The 17,343-nt window shown below is 44.6% G+C and overlaps 1 protein-coding gene across 2 annotated transcripts in view; it reads left to right on the top strand.

Annotated features, from left to right (window-relative positions):
• Positions 1 to 4,461: 4,461 nt before the first annotated feature.
• The window catches only part of LOC137522986 (septin-2A), a 186,784-nt gene continuing 173,902 nt past the window's right edge, over positions 4,462 to 17,343 (top strand). The window contains exon 1 of one of the 2 annotated variants that reach the window (XM_068243170.1): positions 4,462 to 4,570. The gene's annotated coding sequence lies outside the window, so the exon portion shown is untranslated. The remainder of the gene's footprint in view (positions 4,571 to 17,343) is intronic. The other variant, XM_068243163.1, reaches the window with a different exon arrangement.

Genomic DNA, 17,343 nt, shown 5'->3' on the forward strand with positions numbered 1-17,343 from the left:
TTATACAGATCAGACTAAAATCAAGATTAGGTCAAAGGAACAGGAGTGTTTAGAGGTTCACCATCAGCAGCACAAGTGATTTCGGAAGCGCAATTGCAGACTACTGAAAGCAATAAGCTGCATTGATTTTTACAAGACAATTGTGGCAATTTTTACGAGATTTTTATTAAAGTGAATGTGAGTGATTTGTAAAAAGCTAATCAATCGCAAGTGCTCAGAAAAGCACTTACAGTGTGGCTGAACCCTTAGGGCACGCGGCATGGGTGACCAGATTAGGGAACCTTGCCCAAAGACTTCTTATTTTTATGTGCTGTTTGAGCCAGATGATGAACCCTGGTTAAATGCTCAAACCCTACACCAAAGGCAACAGCCTTAACCAGTACACAATCTAGTTGCTTGTCAGATGCGTTATCGTGTCCGCAGTCCTCTACATGTGGCCGTATCACACCTATGCAGTAAACAAGAGCCACTCATGCATGAAGAGGGGCACAGATGTGAACTTCCAGGGAGTCCCCGGCAGGCGTATGAGAGGATACGGCGCAGGAGACTTGGGTGCAGGATACAGCCGGTATACGGCTGATCCTGCTGCTGCACAAGTTCCCGGCAGTGTTAAATACTATTCCCCCTCCAGGCCGCCATGGATGGTGAGGAATTAAATAATCTGGCTTCCAGCAATTGCTGTAAGCCAAATTATTGTGTTTTAAAAGTAACTTCAGCTCCGTCTTCTGACGGCGCCAAAGTTACTCCCTGTACGCCGCTATAGCCGTAATTTCTATTACGGACTATGGTGGCACTGGCTGCACCCAAGTCTTCTGCGCTGGATTCACTGGTGTCAATTCACTAAAGACATTTTGTTAAAACAAAAAGCTTCGGTATTTTACCGCAGTCGTTAATTAACGTTTTTGTGCTGTATTCATTAAAAAAGTATCGAGTGCGGTGTAAATTCGTTATTTTTTTATATGTCTTCGATATGGGGTCGGTAAACTGCCGAAAAGACGGTGATAACTGTGTTAAATGTGCGGGAAGCATTCCTTAAATTATCGGCAGAAGTGAAGGCTTGCATTGACTTCTGGGTAACGGAGGGCGTGGCTGTAGTTTGTCGTCATTACAGGGAGGACGGATGGTGGAGAAAGATGTGGGGAGAAGGAACTTCTGAGACACGCAGTGGCAGAGATGAAGAGCAGAGACGTGGAGACAAGGATGATATGAAGGGACGGTCAGATCATGTTTTACCTCAGGTACAACAACATGGATACCGACAGCTCTACAGTAGATACCGTCAGCTCTACAGTGGAGATTGGCCTCAATTCACTAAGCTTTATCAAACACTTTATCAAACGTTTGATAATTTACCTCATGGGTAAAATCTAATTTTGAATTCACTAAAGTGTTCTAGATTTATTGAACGTTTTATCGATAAAACATTCGATAAATATATAACACCTTAGTGAATTCAAAATTAGATTTTACCCATGAGGTAAATTATCAAACGTTTGATAAAGTGTTTGATAAAGCTTAGTGAATTGAGGCCTAAACTGTTCTTATTTGACGTGTGGTCACACCCCCTTTTTTTTTTAGTGAATACTGTTTTTTTGCAAATTACCGAAGTTACCGAAAATGTATCGAATATTTACCGAATAGTTATCGACTCTTTATCGAATGCAGTAATACATGCGGTAAATATTAATGAATTGCAAACAGGACTTAAAATTACCGAACATTTATCGAACATTCGGTAAAACAGTCGGTAACCCTTAGTGAATTGACGCCACTGTGTTCGCCCGGGCAGTGGCGTGGTCTGGAGGATTTTATGCCACCTTGGGTTCTCTTTCAAGTTGCTTCTTCAGGCACAATGCAGAACTGGATTAGAACTGGATCCTCTTCCAGGAGCACACTGCACATACATCATAAACAATAGTAGATGGACAGCCCTCCAGCAATCTCGCTTGTGATGTGCCTGGCTAAATGGAAATGAGCACTCCAGTTCCAATGTATAGCACAGTCGTAGTAGCCGGCACCATCAATTTAATAGCTCTTTTATTGCTTAAAAAGACACATGATAAGAAAACAGCAGCGACGTTTCGGAGCAACCTCCTTTCTCAAGCTCTATCAGTGTCTAAATCATATACACATTTCACTTCCTTTTATATACAGCAAGATGGAGTGATAGCCTATCACGCATCAGGGCCACTATGTGGCAACCTATCCCCGTCCGCCTTACCTTGCGGACCTGATGGGGAACTTGTTTTCCTTTCCCATCCTGACATACGTACAAGTAGACTTGTCATCCTACGCAAGCGGGGCAGGACGGCGCAACCCAACTCTGAGACCATCAAAACGCAGACCAATCACGATGAGGCACTGTTGGAGAGGGCTAGACTACACACAGAGAAAGGTGACAGAGCTGACAGAACAAGTCGTAGGAGGGGACAGAATAAAAGGATTCCATTCGTAAGCCAATTTAATGTGGCTAGCGATGATGTAGCTAAAGCCACGTGGAGAAATTGGCATCTGTTGAGGGATAATTTTCCTCAAATAGATGAGTTCCAGACCTTTCCACTTATGTCATATAGGAGGGCACCAACTCTTAAAGATAAATTAGTTCATGCAGATTTAGGTTCCACAAAAAGTATCCACAGATCCAGTAGGCCCAATGGTACATATCCCTGTTTGGGATGTGTACACTGTACTTTGTATATGATTTAGACACTGATAGAGCTTGAGAAAGGAGGTTGCTCCGAAACGTCGCTGCTGTTTTCTTATCATGTGTCTTTTTAAGCAATAAAAGAGCTAATTAAATTGATGGTGCCGGCTACTACGACTGTGCTGCACATACATCATACACGTGCAGTGCGCCTCCGACCACAGTCGCGCTGTTAGACGCACACAGCCTGCGCAGAAAGTCCCGACCCGGTTGACCGGAAGGGGGCTTTTAGGTGATCTCGGAGGGAGGGTTTGCAGATAGGAGAATGGGAGAGTGGTGGGCATAAGGACAGATAGTAGTATATGGCTGCTCTCTCGTTTCTCCAAAGTTTTTGGGCTCTGGTATCCTTTAACCTCTTGCCGACCGCGTCACGCCGATGGGCGTGGCCGCGGCGGCAGCCCCAGGACAGCCTAACGCCAATTGGCGTAAAGTCCTGGGGCTCTGTTTTGCAGGAGATCGCGCGCAGGCTGCGCGCGCATCTCCTGCTTGGGGGGCGGAGCTCCGCCCCTCCTTCAGTCTCTGAGCGGCTATTGCCGCTCGGGAGACTGTTAGACGGCGTGATCGCCGTCTATTTACATGTGCAGCGCTGCGATCAGCAGCAGCGCTGCACTGGGGACAGCCGTGTGACACGGCTGTCCCCCTGGGGGACTAGAGAGCGATCGGCTCTCATAGGGTGAAGCCTATGAGAGCTGATCGCCATGATTGGCTGGCTCGGGGGAGGGAGGGGGGGAGAGAGGGGAGGACTTTAAAGGAACAGGGTTTTTTTTGTAAACAAACGAACAAAAATATTTATTAAAAAAAAATAAACATGGGGGGAGCGATCAGACCCCACCAACAGAGAGCTCTGTTGGTGGGGAGAAAAGGGGGGGGATCACTTGTGTGCTATGTTTTACGGCCCTGCAGCTTGGCCTTAAAGCTGCAGTGGCCTTTTTTACTGAAAATGTGCTGGTCACTTGGGGGGTTTAGCCCTGCAGTCCTCAAGAGGTTAAAGAGGAACTGTAGTGAAAATAACATAATTAATAAAATTGCTTATTTTTTTTTTTTACAATATTCGTTTACAGATTATTTAGTCAGTGTTTGCCCCATTGTAAAATCTTTCCTCTTACTGATTTACATTCTGAAATGTATCACAGGTGATGACATATTTAGTTCTGCCAGGTGACCTGTACGGAATGTTCGTTACTGTCAGTAACTTACCGAGAGTTCTAAGCAGAGAGAGATACTGCTTGCTTGGCAGTTGGGAAAAAACATTATTTCCCACAATGCAACCAGGTTCACAGACAGAAAACTGTCAGGACCATGGTCATGACATCATATCACATTGTGAGAGGCGTTATCAGCGACAGCCATACAGATTAGGTAAAGATTTCCAGAGGGAAAAGGGGGTATCAGCTACTGATTGGAATAAGATTGAACCTTAGTTAAAGTTCCTCTTTTTAGGTTTTGAAAGTTTACAATAAACTATAGTTACCTGAGCTATTCAAACTGCTATTACAAAACTGGCAGGAATCAAAAAGCCTGGTACTAAATTTAGAAAGAAATAAACAGAAAGTGTCCAATGTTGATGTCCCGTTTGCCAATGCACAGCTGGCAGCTCCATGCTCTCTCAGCCTTCTCCTTGCACTAGTACAGCAAATGTTCCCACACAGCAATCCCATTCACAGGCAGATGTGGAAGACGCTCTAGCACGCCACCCTCTCCATGATACTGAGCTCGCTGGAGTACCATCGAGTTGGCTGGAGCCGCGGTGGACTGTGGGATGCTGGAGGTTTGCGGTTGGGAGGGGACCGGATTCCACAGTAGAGCATTGCTGTGATAGAAGTGCTCGGCGGGAGCGGCGGAAGCTACGGAGCGGCTCATCATCAGGTGAGGCTCCAGGCTATCCCATGAAGGGCTCTGGTATAATGGTTGGCTGCAGAACTTCCCATGGTGGGAGAAGTTTTGGAGAACATCTGCTAGAATCAGGATATAGGCGCTTGTGTATGTTGGGATTTGAATGCAGCGAACTTTATTTTCTCTAATTAACTCATTGCACTCATTCATTTTACTTTGAAAGTCACGTGCATCTTTCTAATAGGTATGTCTTGTGTGGTGTGTATCCTTGTGCATTGCACAAGCAAGAGAGCATGTTGTCATTAAAACGATGAAATAGATGTATGCCATGTAAATATATATATACATACATACATACATACTAGCATGTATCATCCTAATACCTGCATTCATGCCTGTAAGCAAACTGCATGTGATAAAATGAATAATCATAATGATAATATGTACATACATAAACATGAATTTCCACAGTGGTTGAAGGAAGAGGTTAGACTTTGGGCAGAATCAGCTTTACATTTTGGGCATTGAAGTATTTATTTTATTTATTTATTCAAGTAGTTATATAGCGCTGACATATTACGCAGCGCTGTACAGAGTTTATTGTCTTGTCACTAACTGTCCCTCAGAGGGGCTCACAATCTATGCCCTACCATAGTCATATGTCTATATCATGTAGTGTATGTATCAAAGTATTGAAAAGTATCTGTTTTTAAAACCACTCAAAAGTTATAAAAGGTTTCTAGTCTACTTTAGGGCACCCAGCAGTAAGCCTCATAGGGAAATTCCGCTAGTGTGATTGAGTGGACAGCACCCTCTAGAACTGCTAGGTTTCAGATAGGTTGTAGTGAGGGCGTTGTTTACTACAACCTATTTGGCCAATCACAATGATTTATGCTGTAAGAGGGTGCTGTGATTGGGGAACTGTTCCCTATGAGGCTTTCTGCTGGGTCCCCTAAACTAGACTAGCTGCAAGTGTGCTTTACTGTTAAAGAGAACCCGAGGTGGGTTTGAAGAATATTATCTGCATACAGAGGCTGGATCTGCCTATACAGCCCAGCCTCTGTTGCTATCCCAAACTCCCCTAAGGTCCCCCTGCACTCTGCAATCCCTCATAAATCACAGCCACGCTGCTGACAAACAGCTTGTCAGAGCTGGCTGTGTTTATCTCTATAGTGTCAGTCTGCTGCTCTCCCCGCCTCCTGCAGAACTCCAGTCCCCGCCTGCATCCCTTCCCTCCCTGCTGATTGGAGGGAAGGGACGGGGGCAGGGACTGGAGCTATGCAGGAGGCGGGGGAGCAGATGAGACTGACACTACAGATGTAAACACAGCCTCACAGCACGGCTGTGATTTATGAGGGATTGCAGAGTGCAGGGGGACCTTAGTGGGGTTTGGGATAGCAACAGAGGCTGGGCTGTATAGGCAGATCCAGCCTCTGTATGCAGATAACATTCTTTAAACACACCTCGGGTTATCTTTAACGCGCAGGTTTTGCGGTAATGCAATGCATTAGGATGCCACACACCATTATATCGTGCTGTACTGTGAACGTCGCATGTGGTGCATTGCTGAGTGGCAAGATGTGTTAGAATAATGCTGCTACCCTGCAACACACCACTGTGAAACATACATATGAAAATGACGGCGGTAGAATTGGACGCAGGATACAGCTGTTATATGGCTGATCCTGCTTCTGCACAAGTCCGGGCCGTTTTAATTACTATTCCCCCTCCAGGCTGCGATGGATAGTGGGGTAGTATATAATTCGGCTTCCAGCGATTGCTGGAGGCCGAATTATTGTGTTTTTTAAGCAGCTTCGGCTCCATCTTCTGACGGTGCTGACGTTACTCACTGAGCGCCGCTACAGACTGATTCCCATTATAGTCTATGGTGGCGCTGGCTGCGCCCAAATCTAGCAGCGCTGAAAAGCACTGCTCCGACTGTGAATGTACCCTAAGATACTCACCTATGTAGAGTGAAGGCTCTGGATCTCATAGAACCTACCTGGTCTTCTATCTGGCAATCCTTCCACCATTGTCCCCCTTGTGAAGTTTTTCGATCAGCTCGGTCAAATAAGTCTCTTGCCCTTCTCGGGCAATCTTTGAAAGTACTTGCATGTAACAATTTGGGTGACAGTCTGTTGTCTGTATAGGGCTTTACTTAGGGCTGGTTCACACGGGCATTTGTGGGTCACAGTGCTCTACGTAAAGTGCTGCCCATTCAAGTGAATTGGCGGCGATTGTATCGTACTTTACTGTCGTTTGCGTAAATGCCACATCCTGATACTATTTTTTTTTCTATGGATTTATCCGACCCTGGAAGAATCATACTGCTTCCAGGGTCGCTTAACGCTTCTTCTCCGTGTCCCCCTGCGAGGGTGAAAGCTGCCGGAAGATGTCAAATTCTTTTCTGCACACTTGCAGACACTCCGGCAGATGCCTGTGTGAACTGGGCCTACGAGAAGTATTGGCCAAGAACTGTTAGTTCACAGCTAGAGGCAGTCAGTAAAATTCAAATCATTCTGTCTTGCATACAAATGCTGATGGCTACCGTAATTGAAGTTGGACCAATTCGAATCTCCAGAATGCAGGGCTGTGGAGTCGGAGTCGGGCAATTTTGGGTGCCTGGAGTCGGAGTCGGGAAAAAATGCACCGGCTCCGACTCCTAATGAATTTGTAACTGTAATTAAAATAGAAAATATGATAAAATGTTCTATTTCTCAGATAATAGTCATTAAAAATAATGTATATATACAGTATATATACAGTAATAGCTGTGCTTAGTCCACAAAAATGAAATAAACCAATCAAAATTAGTTACTTGTGCTGCTTCAATAAAGCAGTCCCCGTATTTTTAAGGTCAGATGTACATATCTGATTGTGACTGTATATATGATGTGTACACAGGAATCTCTTTTATATATACTAAATAACATCTATGCTGTAAGAATAAAGCCTGATGTGTAGCTGTGTCACTAAGGCCCCGTTCACACTGCACGCGTTTCCAGCCGCGTTCTGGAAACGCGTGCAGGTGGCCGACATGCACGACATCAGACATTGCATAGAGTGCAATGTCTGATGTTCACACTGCATGCAGTCCGGGAACGCATGCTGCACGCATTTTTTGTAAAAACGCGTGGCTGTCCCATTCACTTTTCAGTGATGGGATCAGCCACGCAACGCACACAAACGCGGATGGCGTGCGTTCGCATGCGTTGCGTTCCGCATGCATGGCCATCCGCGTTTGTAATGTGAACGGGGCCTAATAGAGATGGTCAACGAGATGGAAAGAATTCTGCATTGATGCTGATTTATGCAAATGCACTCCCTTTGCTGATGAAATAAAATAATTTGATATGTTGTTAAAATTTGGGTTTGGTGACTACAAATTAAAGGGTAACTGAGATGGATGAAAAGTAAAGTTTTTTACATACCTGGGGCTTCCTCCAGCCCCCTTCAGGATAATCAGTCCCTCGCTGTCCTCCACCACCTGGATCTTCTGCTATGAGTCCTGGTAATTCAGCCAGTCAGCGCTGTCCGGCCGCATGCCGCTCCCACAGCCAGGAACATTCTGCACCTGCGCAATAGTGCTGCACAGGTGCAGTATGCTCCTGGCGGCGGAGTGTGTGCATGCGCACTACGCCCGACTGGCTCAAGTACCTGGACTCGTAGCAGAAGATCCATATGGTGGAGGAGGACAACGAGGGACTGATTATCCTGAAGGCGGCTGGAGGAAGCCCCAGGTATGTATAAAACTTTAATTTCATCTGTCTCAGGTTTACTTTGTTACACAGTAGTACTATACTCTACATATGCACTCCCCACAGAGCTGCAGGGAATCCACTGAGAATGCTGTGCACATTGAACACAGAGGTGTTGTCTGTTTACAATCTCCTCATTCCCTTGCAGAGTACCTGCACATCATTCTTACATGTACCCACACTTACATTGCCTAGGGCCTGATAGATGTTCTTTGTTCCGGTTTGTACCTTTTACAAGTACTCTTACCAAGGACTAGTTTTAGTCTAAAGGGAATAAATATAGTAGTCTACATATCCTTCTCACTTCAGTTGTCTTGTAAAATTCCTAAGCGTTGGCAGTTAAGAGACGAATTTCATGTTACATACTTTTAATCAACAAAATTGTAATATGCAAATTAGAGGAGTCGGAGTCGAGGAGTCGGTGGAATCCTAAACTGAGGAGTCGGAGTCGGTGGATTTTTGGACCGACTCCACAGCCCTGCCAGAATGTGCATTGTTTTTGTCCCAATGTCAAGCTGCATTGACTATGATTTTAGTTTACATGTAAACCAGATAGCATCTCACTGACCATCTCTATTTTCTGCACACACTGCCAGTTTAGAACCAGAGCTGAAAATTTAGCTAAAAATACTTACTGAAGGAGAGGGAAGCGGAGGACGGCATTGGCAGCCTCTATAGGATCCAGATGCTTTTTAGGTAAGTATGGTATGACTTTTGGGTCTTTTGGGCTGGAGGAAGCACAGTGTAAGTATCAAATCTTTTTATTTACCCATCTCAGGTTTACTTAAAAATCACACTTGAGCTTGCACAAGGCTTCTCCCAGCCCCCGTAGTGTTTCAGGTCCCCTCTGTTATCCTGGTGTCCGTTCTGAAATATCTTGGAGCTCCAGTTGCGCTTATTGAGCATGTCTGTCTGTGTCCATGATCGTGCTCCTGTTACTGGGAGTGTTCTGCACTAATGCAGTTCTCAAAAGAATGAACTGTGCATGTGCAGAAAGCTCCCAGGGAGTGCGATCATGGGTCATGCGCAAATGGCTCTGCACTTGCGCACTAGTCACAACTGGAGCTCCAGTCGCAGATATTTTAGAACTGACAGCTGGAGAATGGAGGGGCCAGAGAACACCAAGGCACCTGACACACTGCAGCGGTGGGGGGTTGGGGAGGCTGGATGAAGCTTCAGGTAAGTAAAAATCCATTTTTATTTATGCTCTAGTTCAGGTGCCCTTTAAAAGACTCACAAGGTGAGTTCAAAACAAAATATTACTATAAAAAAATATTAAACTTTAATATTATTTACCCGGGGCTTCTTCCAGTCCCTACAAGTCACATGTGTCCGGCGCTGCAGCTCTGGTCATCTCCAGTCTCCCGCTGGCAGCCTCTGAAGCCGCAGCCGCTTTTCAACCCTGTCCTCAAGTACCACCAACAGTGCATGTTTTGTGGAAATTGACAGAGGCAGTTAATCAGCTGTGCTGAGATACTAATTACCTCACCTGTGAATGTTTGTGATTTTCTGCAAAACGTGCACTGTTGGTGGTACTTGAGGACAGGGTTGAAAAGCCCTGAAAAAATACCAATGTCCATAAATACATCCAACTTTATTGATAGTTGTCATTTGTATTAGTGCTTGCATGGCTCACAGTTTATAGCTCACAGATCACATCTTCAAAAGCCATGGAAAATATTACATCGCTTAGACAGTATTTATATATTCCTTTTGGTAGATTGATGGAATCGCATCTACAAGCAGTCGGGTGCCCCCCAATTTTTTTTTCGGAGTAAGAAAGGTTGGCAAATAAACAGGTATTGTGGAGATTCTGAAATGTCCCACATTCCAGCTTGAGTACTGGCCCAGCATCCATCTAACCCAGGGGAGAAGGCCGTTTGTTATCAGTTTTACTATCCTCTATTTCTGGCTAATCAGGATAATGGGCTCTACTCACAAAACTTCTCACACATGACTTATCACCTAATTGATAAAAATAACCTTTCAGCACATTTACAAGCAAAATAATCACTCAAACTAAGTTGTTCCTCATGAACTTAATTTCAATATTGCTTTTCCTACCTAAAAGTGGACCTGAACTCTTGCACAGGACACAAGGAAAACTTAACAGAAACGCATCCTGTATGTATTTAACCTCCCTGGCATTCAATTGTTGCGGCCACGAGTCCGCGAGAGGGAAATTTTTGTTTTAAATTTGTTTTAAATAGTGTAGCTAGCACTAGGCTAGCTACACATGGGCCCCAAGTCCCCCGGCACCGCTCTGGTCCCCCTGATCACCGCCGGCTATATTTACTTAGCCTCGATCCCGCGAGAACCGTAACTTCCCCGAACAGCTTCTGTTGTTGCTGTGGCGACGATCGGACATGACGTCTGACCTGGGCTTTGGAGTCGGGGCAATTTTGGGCACCCGGAGTCGGAGTCGTGGTGTCATAAACTGAGGAGTCGGAGTCTGATGATTTTTGTACAAAATCCACAGCCCTGCTAAGTATTAGACTAAGGAGTCGGAGCAATTTTGGGTACCCGGAGTCTGAGTTGAAGTCGGAGTCATGGTTTCATAAACTTTGGAAGATTTTTGTACCGACTCCACAGTCCTGTGTCTGATGTCATCGACGTCATGCGCAGTCCCGATCCTCCCCATATCGACGCAAGGAGGCTATTGGAGAGGCTGCGCCATCGCGGGTTCTGGGGGGAGGTATGTATAAGGGCGGCGATCGGGGGTGCCTGGCTCTTCTACTGACCACATATGCTATTGCTCCGTTGTTATTGCCTGATGAAGCGGGATCAAACCTGCAAACACGTTGCATATTTGGAGTTTATAAATAAAATATATTGACTGTCTTTACTACAGTCGTTGTGTGTTTACTTGGAGAAGGTAAGTCCACCACTACCTCCTCTATTTACCAAGAATTTGGTTTTTAAGCTCATTTAGCTTCCTTTTATCCTTTTGGCGCCTCTGTTCTCCTGCATAATAGATATGACGTGGTTCGCTCTCAATTGCTCTTGCAACATATTCATAAATCTGCAAGGCTGTCCGGTTCTGAGAGCTCTGCAGTCATCCACCCTTGTCTGAAGCTGGGTACACAAATGAGAGAAGTCTTTGGAAAACGAATGATCATCTTCAGGTGATTTTTGTAAAAAAAAGTTTACAAAAAACCTCCAAAGATGGCGACAACAGATTTTAGGCTCTCATTCTTTCAGATCCATCCTGGCGGATTGAATCTGCAGAAGATTAAACAAGGTGTGTATGAGCTCTTCAGACAAGTGCGAGGAGTAAAAAAAAAAACTTACCTGGGGCTTCCTCCAGCCTCTGACAGCCTATGTGTCCCTCGCCGCAGCGCCGGTGTCCCGGCATGCCCTCCGTTGCAGATGCCATCCTCGCCAGTTTGGCATCTTCTGCACCTGTGCGAGCGTGCGGCCAAGTCGCTTGTGACCATACTCATGGGGCCTGGAGCGTTTTGCACAGATGCAGAAGTAGATACAAATCCTGCAGTAAATCTGCACTGTATCAGCTGTAACAAAGAAATGCTTTTTTTTTGTTTAAAGGTTATCATGCTGTTGCATTTGCATATCTTTTAGAGCAGAGAGGGAGTTCTAAGTTCAGGTCCGCTTCAAATAAACCCTCTGAATAATTTGCATCGCATTGACCATCCCTAACGAATGATAAGCTATCTTTGATTTGCTCAGAACACATTTATGCCTGTCCTAAAGCCCAATCTACACGATACGATTCTTTATACGATTCGATTACGATTCTATTTACGATCCGATTATATCCGACATGTCTGATCAGGATTTGATTCGATTCAATTCGATTTGCCATTGTTTTGCAATGGCAAATCGAATTGAATCGAATCGAATCCTGATCGGACATGTCGGATTTAATCGGATCGTAAATAGAATCGTAATCGAATCGTATAAAAAAATCGTATCGTGTAGATTGGGCTTTACAGAACGTATACAAAATCTCCAGAGTCTACATCACTATCCCCAGATTTTGTCTGTTTCTCATACAGTACATATAATTAACACATTTCCTTGTGTTTTCTTTAAATGTTGTGTTCACTCATCCTGACTGATCTCCATGCAGGCATACAGGAAATGTGTTCAGAGATCCAGCTTCTCAGTAGAACTGTGAGATATAAGCATTTCATCAAAAGGACTGCGTAACCTCCAGCAATCCATTTCCTCATGGATCCCGGCTTAATCATCACCACATCTTAGGCATCCTTTGAAGCCAGCCTTTAGGGAAAAAGAAAAGCATAACGCTGTAGTTTAATATAAATAACTCGTAGTCTGCTGTTGACTTCTGTGGAGCTGGCTTGGTCTGCTTTGTATATAGGGCACTTTGGTCATATGGCAACAGAGTGCTCCAGCACTTTACACAATGGAAACATTTTTGCCCAAACCACCTATAGCAACACCTGAGTGTGTCAAACTGATTTTATCACAAAAGAGAATGCAAAAACGCATGGTATTGCCAGCACTAGAATATTTTAAAGAAAATCTGTAATGAAAAAAAAAACTCCCCTGGGGGCACTCGCCTCAGCTGGGGAAGCCTCCGGATCCTATTGAGGTTTCCCCCGTCCTCCTTGGTCCCATGGCGGCGGGGAAAATCCTCCCCGAAGCGTTGGCGATGTAAATATTTACCTCCTTGGCTCCAGCGCAGGCGCAGTATCCGCTCTTCCCACGGAGATAGGCGAAAATAGCCGCTATTTACGCCTAACTCTGGCAGAAGAGCCGTAACAGCACCCCCGCTGGAGCCAGAAAAGGTAAATATTGCACAGGCCGACAAATTGTCACCTGTGCGTTCCGTGGGCTACAGCGAGACCACCGTGGGACACAGGAGGACAGGGCAAGCCTCAATAATGTCCAGAGGCTTCCCCCTACTGAGGTGAGTACCCCCCAGGGGAATTTTTTTTCAGTACAGGTTTTCTTTAAAGTGACACTGAAGCGAAAAAAAAAAAGTATGATACAATGAATTGTATGTGTAACACGGATAAGTAATAGAACATTAGTAGCAAAGAAAAGTCTCGTATTTTTATTTTCAGTTATATAGCTTTTTTTTTTTAAATAACATTGCATCATTCTCTAATATTTGCAGTTTACAAACTACAGTCTGTTGAACTATCAAACTGAGCTGTGCTAATGACCATTGAACTTCCCTGCTGTAAAACCTTATCTGAAGCTGTCTTTCACTGTTTCTTTGATGTATTAGTGCTTCTGAAAATAGGACTGTCTCTGACCAAGTTAGTGGAGAGCTCAAAGAAGCTCATTAGCATAGATAACACCTGAAGTTCCTCAACTCTTCCTTTAATGGAAACAATATGAGACTTATATCTTTACTACTAATGTTCTATTCCTTAACTGTACTACACATTCAATATCTTATGTTTATTTTCATTTACCCACTGCTTTGTGTTCATTGTGCAGCCTGGAACCTTCTCCTGCATTGCAAGCACTACAATCTAATCAGAAATGTTTCTGCTTTAATAACTCTAATCTGTCAGCCTGGTTCTATTTGGTACATTGCCGACGAGAAGGAAGCTTGTCATCACCCCTCCCACATTCCTGCTCCTCACTGATTGGCTGTGGGCAGTTCAGTGTGAAGCTAGTGCTGAAATCTGATCTTGCTGTGCTCACATGTTTACAAAGCAAGCTAGCTAGAGCAGATTCTAGGAGAAAAAAGAGTAAGAAAGGAAATGATATCAGAATTGGCTTCAGTCAGAGGCAATCAAAAGGGAAAATGCCTACAACAGATTTCTCTGTATTTACTATATAAAATTCACTGAAATCAAAACGTGGACAGTACAATACATCTGTTATGTAAGTAGAACACATAGTCATCTACTTATACTGTATATGTTTTTTTTTCCTGGCATAGTATGGCTGAGCCTGCTGCTGTTTTCCACTTTAGTATTGCATATTTACATATCAGAGCTCACTCCAACCTGAATAATTGTAAATTCCCTCTGTTTTAAGAAGCAAACTTCTGTATTAAGCTGGCCATACACTAGGCTGATTCCCCGCCGATCGACAGCAGATTCGATCACTGGGATCGAATCTGCTGTCAAATAGTTAACGCTAAATTTCGATCTATTTCGTCCCGAAATAGATCGGTCCCGTCGATCGCTCCGTGCGGGAAATTACCGTCGATCACCCGCTGGTAGGGAGCGCGGCGAGTGCCCGACGACCGACGCAATACAGCTGCAATACATTACCTGCTCCGCCAGAGTGACTCCCCCCGGTCTCCGCTGTCGTCTTCTCCGTGCTGGGCTCCGGGTCCGGCAGGCTTCACTTCTTCCTGTCCCGGCAGGAAGTTCAAACAGTAGAGGGCGCTCTACTGTTTAAACTTCCCCCAGACAGGAAGAAGTGAAGCCTGCCGGAGACCAGAGCGGAGAAGAAGACAGCGGAGACCAGGGGGAGTCGCGCCGGCGGAGCAGGTAATGTATGCGGGGGAGGGGGACGGAGCGGCGGCAGCACCACCACCACAGATTGTGAACGGTTTCAGGCTGAAATCGATTCACAATCCGTTTGCAGTAAAGGCAGCCATACGATCCCTCTCTGATCAGATTCAGATCTATCTGTTGGACGAATCTGATGGCAAATCAACAAGTGTATGGCTACCTTAAAGGCCCATACACACGTCGGACTTCTGCGAATGACGGGTCGTTTGAACGTCCCGTCGTTCAGTCGTCCGCACGCGAAATCGGGTGTGTGTACAGACTGTCGTTCGGGTGATAAGACTGAGTTTGAGCGATCCGCCAGTCTTATCACCCGAATGACAGTCTGTACACACGCCCGATTTCGCGTGCGGACGACTGAACGACGGGACGTTTAAAAGACCCGTCGTTCGCAAAAGTCCGATGTGTGTATGGGCCTTTACTCTCTAATACTGATAACATTTGAAAGTAATCTTGCTTAGAACTGGTGCCATTGTTTGCAGTTTGGTATACAGACCTTCCCTGAATTCTCATCCCTCTGTTTGTTTCATTGGTTCAGGACTTTTGCAGATTTCTTCTCAAATCAGGAGTCCTAGCATGTTATCTGTAGGTTTACTGCAATTCATTGCACAGGGAAGGATATACATGTGAAATAATGGCAGGGCTGCTATATTGTTCTGTGTACACTGCCTGCTTTCACTTTTCTGCTGTCTACGATTTAAGCCTCCTACACACGTACAAGGCATGTTGCCTGGCAAGGTTCGGGACCCGATACTTAGGGCAACATTGAGGGGTGAGGCTGTACAGATTCATTGCTAGCCTGTAGGGGTTCTGTTGCCTTGTGGAGGGCCGACGGAGTGTTTATAGCCGTACTAGCCTTTCTATTCTGCTCATTTTCATCAACATGGCTGTGAAAATCTTTTCTAGCACTTTGCAGGCCTATCCTGTCTGTCTTGGTACTGGAGTGTAGCCACATTTCACCTTTCCACCTGACTATACAGCAGCTCTGCATTGGGGTAAAGGCAGTTTATTGCATACACCCCTATGCTTCCAGTTGTCCCTGCACTAAGTAGAAAGTGTGTCTATGTGAGGATGTGGGAAGTAGTTGTTGACCAGTTGTATGATCTCAGCTTGGTACCAGGAAGTACCAGGACAGGGTGTATGGATATGTGTACAGCTGCAGGCAAGCAGAGCTGCACAATATGTTTTTCGGTTTGATAAGTTCAGTTCTCGAGGTAATTATTTTATTTTGCGCTAATCGGCATACCGTATTCTTCGGACTATAAGACACTCCTGACCATAAGACGCACCTAGGTTAAGAGGACAAAAACCAGGGGAAAATATATATATATATATATATATATATATATATATATATATATATATATATATATATATATATATATATATATATATATATATATATATATATATATATATATACACACTAAACCTGGTACGTACATCCATGGTGAAGGGGCATCTTGTGGATTATGCCCCCTTGTATCCAGGGCTGTGGAGTCGGTCCAAAAATCCACCGACTCAGACTCCTCAGTTTAGGATTCCTCCGACTCCTCTAATTTGCATATTACAATTTTGTTGATTAAAAGTATGTAACATGAAATTCGTCTCTTAACTGCCAACGCTTAGGAATTTTACAAGACAACTGAAGTGAGAAGGATATGTAGACTACTATATTTATTCCCTTTAGACTAAAACTAGTCCTTGGTAAGAGTACTTGTAAAAGGTACAAACCGGAACAAAGAACATCTATCAGGCCCTAGGCAATATTAGTGTGGGTACATGTAAGAATGATGTGCAGGTACTCTGCAGGGGAATGAGGAGATTGTAAACAGACAACACCTCTGTGTTCAATGTGGACAGCATTCTCAGTGGATTCCTGCAGCTCTGTGGGGAGTGCATATGTAGAGTATAGTACTACTGTGTAACAAAGTAAACCTGAGACAGATGAAATTAAAGTTTTATACATACCTGGGGCTTCCTCCAGCCGCCTTCAGGATAATCAGTCCCTGTATGTCCTCCTTCACCACCTGGATCTTCTGCTATGAGTCCAGGTACTTGAGCCAGTCAGGCGTAGTGCGCATGCACACACTCCGCCGCCAGGAGCATACTACACCTGTGCAGCACTATTGCGCAGGTGCAGAATGTTCCTGGCTGTGGGAGCGGCATGCGGCTGGACAGCGCTGACTGGCTGAATTACCAGGACTCATAGCAGAAGATCCGGGTGGTGGAGGACAGCGAGGGACTGATTAGCCTGAAGGGGGCTGGAGGAAGCCCCAGGTATGTATAAAACTTTACTTTTCATCCGTTTCAGTTACCCTTTAATTTGTAGTCACCAAACCAAATTTTAATAACATATCACATTATTTGATTTCATCAGCAAAGGGAGTGCATACATTTGCATAAATTAGCATCAATGCAGAATTATTTCCATCTCGTTGACCATCTCTATTAGTGACACAGCTACACATCAGGCTTTATTCTTACAGCATAGATGTTATTTAGTATATATAAGAGATTCCTGTGTACACATCATATATACAGTCACAATCAGATATGTATATCTGACCTTAAAAATATGGGG

This window comes from Hyperolius riggenbachi, chromosome 1 (assembly GCF_040937935.1).
Source record: "Hyperolius riggenbachi isolate aHypRig1 chromosome 1, aHypRig1.pri, whole genome shotgun sequence".
Classification (NCBI taxonomy): domain Eukaryota; kingdom Metazoa; phylum Chordata; class Amphibia; order Anura; family Hyperoliidae; genus Hyperolius; species Hyperolius riggenbachi.